The 8857-nt window shown below is 38.6% G+C and overlaps 1 long non-coding RNA gene across 2 annotated transcripts; it reads right to left on the minus strand.

Annotated features, from left to right (window-relative positions):
* Positions 1–1393: 1393 nt before the first annotated feature.
* LOC123048393 (uncharacterized) lies at positions 1394–5459 on the minus strand. Of its 2 annotated transcripts, XR_006423283.1 has the most exons (4): positions 5206–5459; positions 3446–3522; positions 2732–2830; positions 1394–2614 (listed from the first exon to the last, which is right to left on the minus strand). It is a non-coding gene; the product is annotated as an uncharacterized lncRNA (long non-coding RNA). The 2 variants fall into 2 exon arrangements; XR_006423282.1 differs by having other exon boundaries at positions 1394–2830.
* Positions 5460–8857: the final 3398 nt, after the last annotated feature.

An 8857-nucleotide genomic window follows, 5' to 3' on the forward strand; every position in this document is an offset into this window, starting at 1 on the left:
AATCTGCGTATCAACCAACCGCTCCGCTCCTAACGCCTGCACTGCATGTAGTACCCCAGTCATTTACAGCGGATTAGCCTGGCCATGTCTGAGGAGAAAAGGAAGCTTCTTTCTTCAGAGGAAAGCATGAACTGGCTCTATCCTGATTATGGCTGGGCTGGGAGCAGGACCATTTTCTGTTGCGACAAAAATCCAAGACTGTTAGCGTCCAGGACGGGAGCTGTCATTGGCTTGGCGTGTTAATCTTTGCCAACTGTTGACACTCCATAACCAATTGTGCGGTGTGCATCTGTACAAAGTTATATTGGTGTACTCCATTAACCTTTTGAGCCAGCGCCTACCCAACAAGTGAAGTTAGGACCAACTGTTGACAACAATACTTCAACGGCCACAATGAAAGAGGGCCAGCCAATTTGGTTGCCCCTGTGTGTGTACACATGAACGCCATAATAACACAGGTTTCTTGAGCAATCAGATTGGACTTCCATACGCAAATGTACACCGCCTGCAAATGGGTTAAAATAGTGGATGCGACAGAAAAATAGGAATTGTGTGTAGAAATGTTTTGGCACAACATACCTTGGGATTTCTATGACTCACGCAAGATTGTTGACGCTCGACAACGAGGCAACTGAAGAGCTGGCACTGGGCTGGAATATAACCAAAAACAGATGAAAGTACATATGAGCTGGACCAAACCAATATCCCAAGTCCCAACTGACAAATAGGCTTTTAATCGCCAAAATGTTCTTGTCTTCGCCATCTCAGACCTCACGGTGGAAAAAATTGGCCATACTCATATAAAGACAGGCCCAGCTTCCTTCTCGTTTGGTTAAAGTGCCAACATTTTGCTTGTACTGTTGCACATCATGGTTACAGCAAATATTTCTCCCCAAAGTTTGTTCCACAAAAGGTACAATCACCTAAAGCTATCATACTCGAGTGTTATTGTTATTACAGGGCAGTGGAAAGCCACACACCAGAAAACTGCCAATCGGAAGTCTGTTTCACCATAATTGCTTAGTTACAAGTGAAGTGAGGTGAAAATTGCTGGTGTGCCTGCTCAGGTTGTCTTGTCTCATGATTCAGCGAGCGCACTGAGGCTCTGGTGCATAGGAGGCAGTTCTCTCTGACATGCATTTCATCTTAATGGTGCTCCCCAGTCTTTGTTTTTTCTTTCAGTTCTGTAAGTCTATGTTCATGGTTCCCATTATGGGCTTTATTAATCAAAAAATAAAGCCGGGTGCAGCTTGCGCCTTCGGTCTATAACTATACACCGTGAGTAAAACTTTCTGGCGGCATGCACAATCATCCATCCATGACCATAGCATGCAAGGCCCTGGCCTGCAACTCATCTAGGTTCAGTAGGCAACAATAGATGATGAGATGCCGAAATACTTCGAGCTCAAAGCTGAGCCATCTAACTACTTGGTAGCTTTCAAGGAATCGATTTTGTTCACTTTGTCGAAAACCCTAACTCAACAAAGCATCGCGTCCGAAAGAACGAATTCTCTTACACACCATCCTCAGAAAAAATTCTCTTGCACATCGCCGCAAGGATGACCACCAGTTGGAATGGGATCCGCAAAAGTAAAATGGAAAAGGGGGCAAATAGTAAAGCTTCTATTTCATCTGGTTGCTACTAGAGGTAGGAAAAGGGTAAGAGAGATGTAAAGCCGAAGTGCGGGGAATTATGAGTTTGGTGGTGGCTATTCCCTTGCCAGAGGAGTCCAGCCAAGAATGAAAGCTATACACAAATACACACTAGGCAACATGGAGAGACATGGCTCCCATGTTATCCCGTGCAATCCCTGTTCCCCACTTGTGCCCTCCCGTTGCACATGGCCTCAATAACCAACCCATCTCTCATGGTTAACATTGCTATGGGACCCCTCTTCCCATTACCCACCTCCTTTGTACCCTAGACTTCTGCATTGAACAGTGCTTTATTATAAGCATTGTGTATGGCACACCAATATCTCCACTGTTAGTAAAGCAATTCGTGAGGGAATCAGATCGCAAGCTTGTGTGAATTATTGCATGCACTAACTAGCCTTGTTATGAACAGGAGCCGAACTACATGATAAAGAAGTTCCAAGCAAAATCATATATAGATGCTGAAATTGCATCACAATTGTAAGATGGGGAGACCTTTAATGAGCATCCCGTACCACGTACTGCGTGCAGGACTGGAGCTCAGTATGTCCACAGCTGACGTTAAAGATAAATATTCCATACTGGTGGAGTCTAAGTTCTTTTGAAAGGGACATGTTTTATCATTTCACTTTGATGTCCATCTACACCACATCTCGTTGTCAGTCCAATCTGAGGTGTACCATTATATTTATATCATACTGTAAATATAACAAAAGTATTTGGGCTAGCGGGCCAGTTGATTGATTAGATAACTACAGGAGTGGCTTTGGAGTCCACAAAGGCATTGCACACTACAGTAAATACCGAGATAAAGAATCCTGATGCCATATAAATATGGCAACCTTACTGTTGACTGACAGGAACATATCAACATAAAAATTCTTTCATCTTTCCAGCCATACGAGTGGGTTGGCCTTTGAGGAGTCATTTTCAGAGACCATACTTCCGATTGCCAGAACTTTCATGGAGATAACATAAACTAGATGTTAGATGAGAAATCTTCGATCTCACCTATTGGCTATTAAAGGAAACATTTAGATCATCACCGAATAGCTCAAAATAGGAAGATCCTCACCACGCTGGGCCTCATATAGCTCGTGGGTTGATATGCATCCGTGCTCATACGAGCCAAGCAGCTACCCAAATAGCAGATGTCAGTGTAAGATTCTTTCACCTGAAATAAACATTTGGACAGAAGTCATTGGAGTATAGACTTCATGATAGAAGATGAAATAGAAAGGATGCAGTCCAGATTCCAAACAGATCATCACATCATAAGCATAAATCCTCATGAGATCATTACGAACATCTGTCAGTCTAGTGCATACAGAATTTTTATACTTGATGTCTGACACTGAGAAGCTCGAGAGAAGGATAATTCAGCAACATTATACTCTATTTAGTGTAGAGAGGACAGTGAATGGACTCAGTATGTACCCAGGATACTGCTTAATGACATAAGTGGTATTACATCTCAATGATAGCAGGTTCCGTATTTAAGCTGTATATAAACACGAAATCAATGGATACAAAAAATCGTAATCATATAGTTTCAATTGTTCTTAGGCAAATTCAACTAGCTTATACATGCACGGGTATAACCGAATTTGTGGTCATGATAATATATAATTTGCAATGAAAAGAGAGTGCAAATAAGCATAATATATCTAGTCTAGTTGACACCTTGCAGCACAGGACAGTAAGAAAATAATTAGGTTGAGTTTGGTATCCTTATCTTATGTTGCACATATGTCACTTCGATATAGCTGACCCTTTCAATCATGCTCACCTGGATTGGTCCTCCAAATAAATTATCATTGCTTCATTCAACTTAACTTGCAAATACACCAATGCCTTCCTAAGGTCCTTTACAAAATAATGAAACAAACCTTACATATCCTATAAAAGTTTGACTACTGACATAAATAATGTTGGAAATGGTATGGTGCAAGCTGGACGTGATGGATGTAAGATTATTCGAAAACAAAATAATTATTCACTTAATCACTATCTTGGAAAGAGTTGCTAGTACTCAGCAGAGTATATGCAGAGGCTGTCACTATATTTAAGAATTCAAGAACAAACGAAGATCAGCAAAAGACAAACTAAGGATTGTACTGCATGGCACCAAAAAAACATATTCCCAATCAACCCTTCATGGAACACAGTTTCTAGCATTCAGCCGTGCCAAGTAATTGTCACTTCTAAAAAATTCCTGACTCCTTTGCTTTTATTCCATTTAACTGATGAAAACTCTTTTGTAAGTTCAGCATACAAGCTCAAGTTATCGGCCTAAACAAAGATTTATTAAGTTCAGCACAGAAGCTCAAGTTACCGGCCGAAACAAAGATTTATTAAGTTCAGCACAGAAGCTTAAGTTAACGGCCCAAACAAAGATTTGTTAAGTTCAGCATTAGAACCTACCCAAAGAAAGATTTATTAAGTTCAGCATTACAACCTACCCAAACAAAGATGTACGTATGGCAGCTGCAAAACTCTAGGTCATCTTACATTAATTGATACCTGAGATGAATTGCAGGCAAAAAACATGGACAACTCAAACACAAGTGATTATCCTACTGGAAAAGCAGCCATCAGAATGCTTACCGAGGTATATTGGACAACTCAAACACAAGTGCTTATGCTACATGGACAACTCAAACTCACTTGCAAACTAACTGCTACATATTGGACGAGGTTATATGTATATGTTTGTCCCAGGTTCCAAGCTGTCATCTAGGCCCTTATTAAGTTACACGGAGATGGCTTACAAACAAAGCTTCCATGACAACTGAAGGCGTCCAGCATCAATGCTATAACCTTTGGTTCAGATGATATTGCAGCATGTTACTTGTTAGTCGGTGCTTCCTCTTGCTGTTTCTTGGAGGCAATCAGGACCATTTGAAATCTTGAATTGTCAAGTATCCAGCTTGATTATGCCAATACTTGTTACATGCTGTGAGAGGGCAACATAATATATGATACAAAGAAGAATTCTTCCAGTAGTATCGGTCATTTCCCCTGCTTTCCTCCACATATTTTCAAGTGTCCATGCTAAAGGCAACAACACTGAAATAGATATCATACTTACCAGAACATTTCAGACTTCACAAAGACGTTGGACCAATGGTTATAACTTATAAAGACAAAGGAAATAATTTGCGGTGAGTCATAAAATAAAAAAGTTGTGCAAACTATTCAAGATCTTATTTATTGATTTGCCGGTTGGATTCACTGTTATAGTTTTAAGCTATTAAGATAAATCAATGATCAAACAACATAGGCACAAGTGACAATAATTGCTGAGAGGAGCTCAAAGACCACTGCTACATAGGTAGTCATCAATATTTAACAACTGAAATAAGGGAATCGATCAACAAGAGGACAATGTTGATAAGGGGATCAACGGTACCGTAACAGAGAGACATCCTGATCGTATACCTAGAGCAACAGCGAACTGCAGCTATTTCAATTCAGCGGAACAATGTGAGAGAAGCGAGCACTGTGCGGACGGAGAAAAGCTGAGGGAAGGGGTGCATCAGAAATTACCAGGCTAGCCGGTAATGGCAATGGGCGACGGCGACGGCCACTGCCTGGTTGGTGGCTAGTGAGCGGCAGCGCGGGATGGACGAGGGGTGGTCTCCACCGAACCGAACCGAACCAGATCGAGCCGCCTCGAATGGGACGGCCGCCGCCGGTGAGAGAGGAACGAGAAGAAGCGCGCGGCCTCCTTCTCGCTCCCCTTCGCCGCGGATGCTGGCCCTCGCCGGCCGCGCGCCGGGAGAGTTGCAGCGTGCTTGCTGGTACGCCGTGGTGGAAGTGGTTTTCGTGCTGCACGGGCCGAACAGGCTGGACTGTAGCGCCTCCACGGCCCGGAAGCGTGGTTTTACAGGCGGCCCGGTGACAGATGATTGTGTGGATCGGCTGGATTGAGCGCGAGAACTATTCTCGCTTCTCGTCTCTCTCTGAACGCTTTTCCTCCTTTGCTGTTTTCTAGATCGATCGTTCGCTGGTTCTCGTCCAGTTTTCTTCATTATTTTCCCTCTCTTTTTCCTTTCTTCTTTTTCAATTTTCTTTGTTTCTTAAGGATTTCTTTGGTTTTGTTTCCTTTGTTTTTGATTGGTTTTCCCTGTTTTTTCTCGGATTTCACAGGTATCTTTCTTTTCTTTCTTTTTCCCTACGATTTCTTCAGTTCATTTTTTCCTGCACGGTTTACACTCATTTTCTTTCTTTTTCTTTTTTCAATTTTGTTTTATTATTATTATCTGTTTCTATTCTTGTTTTCCATTTTTTTGCAATTATTTCTTCTGTTTCCTTTTTTGCTTGTTTTTCAGATTTCATTGTTTTTATTTTTTTTATGTTGGTTTTCATTCTTACTTTTTCATATACATCAAGAGCATTTTTTAAACACACTCCTTGCATTTTCTAAATAAAAGTTTAATATTTTCAATACGTGGCAACAATTTTTTATACACATTTTAACACTTTCTAAAATCTTGATTAACATTTTCCAAATACAAGATTAACATGTTTTAATACATGGTCTACATTTTATCTATTCACCTTTTAACATTTTTAAATGCTTGATTAACATTTTTCATATACATGATTAAGAAATTTATTAATGCAGGTCAACATTTTTTATACACATTTAACTTTTTCAAATGCTTGATTAACATTTTTTAAAATACTTTTTAAACATTTTCTCAAATGCTTGACTAAATATACTTAATATAGGCTCAATTTTTTCCACACACGTTGTATATTTTTTCATATACAGGAGAAATATTTTCCTTATACACATTTAAAAATAATGCTTGGTTACATTTTTTAATACATGGTTAACATTTTTTATATACACATTTTTAACATTTTTCAAATGCTTGATTAACACATTTTCGATATGAGAATAACATTTATTGAATACATGGTCAATATTACTTTTTTAAATAATTTTTTATCCTTTAAAATGCTTGATTAACATTTTTAAAACACAAATTCGTCACATGGTCATCATTTTTTCTATACACATTTAACACTTTTCAAATGCTTGATTAACATTTTTAAATACTTGTTTAGTTTTATTTAAATGATTGATTAACATTTTTAAATAAATGATATACTTTTTTCACATATATCATATATTTTTGTATACATGAGAAACATTTTCTTTATACACATTTAACATTTCGAAATGCTTGGTTAAATTTTTTTAATGCTTATATGTAAAGTGTTTTGTGTAATCCCCTCAAAAAAAGTGTTTTTGGAATATATTTATTTAGAATATATGAAATATAAACATAAGTAAAAAATAGAAAGGCACAAAAAAACAAAGTAGTAGCCTCCTGACACCTGGGCCGGCCCATTTAGGGAAAAGCCTGACGTGAGAGCATGCTAGGTCTCGCCATAATAAGCGAGAAATAGTGCTACCCTGGATTGAGAGGAGATGCCCATTGGAAACCCGAAATGACATGGTGCAGATGAGGACAGTTCCTAGTTCGCGCGGGGCGCACTTTCATCTCGCTAAATCCTATTCGGCGCCCTCTGCGCCCGCTACAGTAGAATTCGCAAACGGGCGCATACCCCCCTTCTCCTCTGGGCCGGCCCATGTAGCCATTTCTCTCTGTGTTTATCAAAACGCAAAAAAGAATCTGCTAGTCCTGTGACACGAACCAGCAGCCTCCTGGTTAATAACAGGCTGCAGTAGCCACCCCGCCATCCCCAACAATCATGCTAACATCCATATATTTTCTTCTTTTCTTCTTTGTCTTTTTTCTTCTGTTTTCGTTTTTCTAGTTTCTTTATTTTTCTTCCTAGGTTCGATGAACTTTTTTCAAATTCGTTAACTTCTTCTTCAAAATCGATGAACTTTTAGCAAATTCTATGAACTATTTTTAAATTTGACGAACTATTTTCTAATTCTGTGAACTTAAAAAAATGATGAACTTTTTTCCAACTTTGATGAACTTTTTTCAACTTTGATGAACTTTTTTCAAATTCGATGAACTTTTCTTCAAATCCGATGAACTTTTTTCAAGATTGGTGAAATTTTTTCAAAATCGATGAACTTTTTTGAGAAGTGATGAACTTTTTAATCAAAATCGATGAACTTTTTTCCAAATTTTGTTAACTTTTTCCAAAATTTGATAAACTTTTTTTGAAAATCGATGAACTTTTTCAAATTGAGGAATTCTTTTTCGAAATTGATGTTTCTTTTTTTTGAAAAGTCCACACTGCCAACTGCGAATAGGTCAATAGTTTAACGGACAACTGAATTGAACGACCAACGTGTCAATTGAATCGAACCAGCGAGCAGCGAGGTTTCTGTTTGTCGAGCGACAGAAGGAACGATCGAAGGAAGGGAGTCGATCCAGCTAAATGGGCCGGCCCAAGTGAGCTGGGATGTGAGCACTAGCACGCAAAAGCAGCGCATAAGGCGCCAACGAGGAGGACTCTTTCATCTCAATTATAGCTTCTTCTCAAAAAAATCTCATGAGACATATGGCAGGCCTCAAAACAGCTGGTTTCTTACACAGTTTTTTTTACATTTTTTTTGCTTTTTTATTTTTTTTTTATTTTTTTATACTTCCAATTATTCTAAATAAACGTATTATAAAAAACACTTAACAGAAAAAAATGTTAATCATCATTTTGAGAATGTTAAATGAATATAGCAAAAATGTTTCCGATGTATAAGAAAAGGACTGTGATACAATCCAAACGTTTCATATACTGTGATAGATCCGAATGAATTCCAGATGCAAAAAGCAACAACAGCAGAGCGGGCATAAGCGAACGTGGTTCGGCCAAAGCGATCATTTCCTTCTTCAATTGGTGCATGCATGCAGAAAAAACAAAATAGCTGATGTTAGCAAAGATTCCATGTAAAAATAAAATTCAAAATATTTTGTAGCTCAAACTGTCGCTCCGATCGAAAAACTGTTTTTATATAAAAAAAATTCGGGACAAGATCTTTGAAACTAGATCCCATGTTAATACATTTCGACAACTTTTTTTGGAGCAAAAGTTACCACACATAAACTAAGTCAGTCATCGGCTTTGCTATGCCTATACTACCACGCTATTTGCACGGAAGTTACCGGCATATGTCTTTCCGACAATTTTTCCTCGGGTCAAAAGCTACCATAGTGTTTGTATGGAAGTTATCATCATGACATTTACATAGAAAATTATCAGGGTA

Source organism: Triticum aestivum, chromosome 1A, assembly GCF_018294505.1.
Source record: "Triticum aestivum cultivar Chinese Spring chromosome 1A, IWGSC CS RefSeq v2.1, whole genome shotgun sequence".
Taxonomy (NCBI): domain Eukaryota; kingdom Viridiplantae; phylum Streptophyta; class Magnoliopsida; order Poales; family Poaceae; genus Triticum; species Triticum aestivum.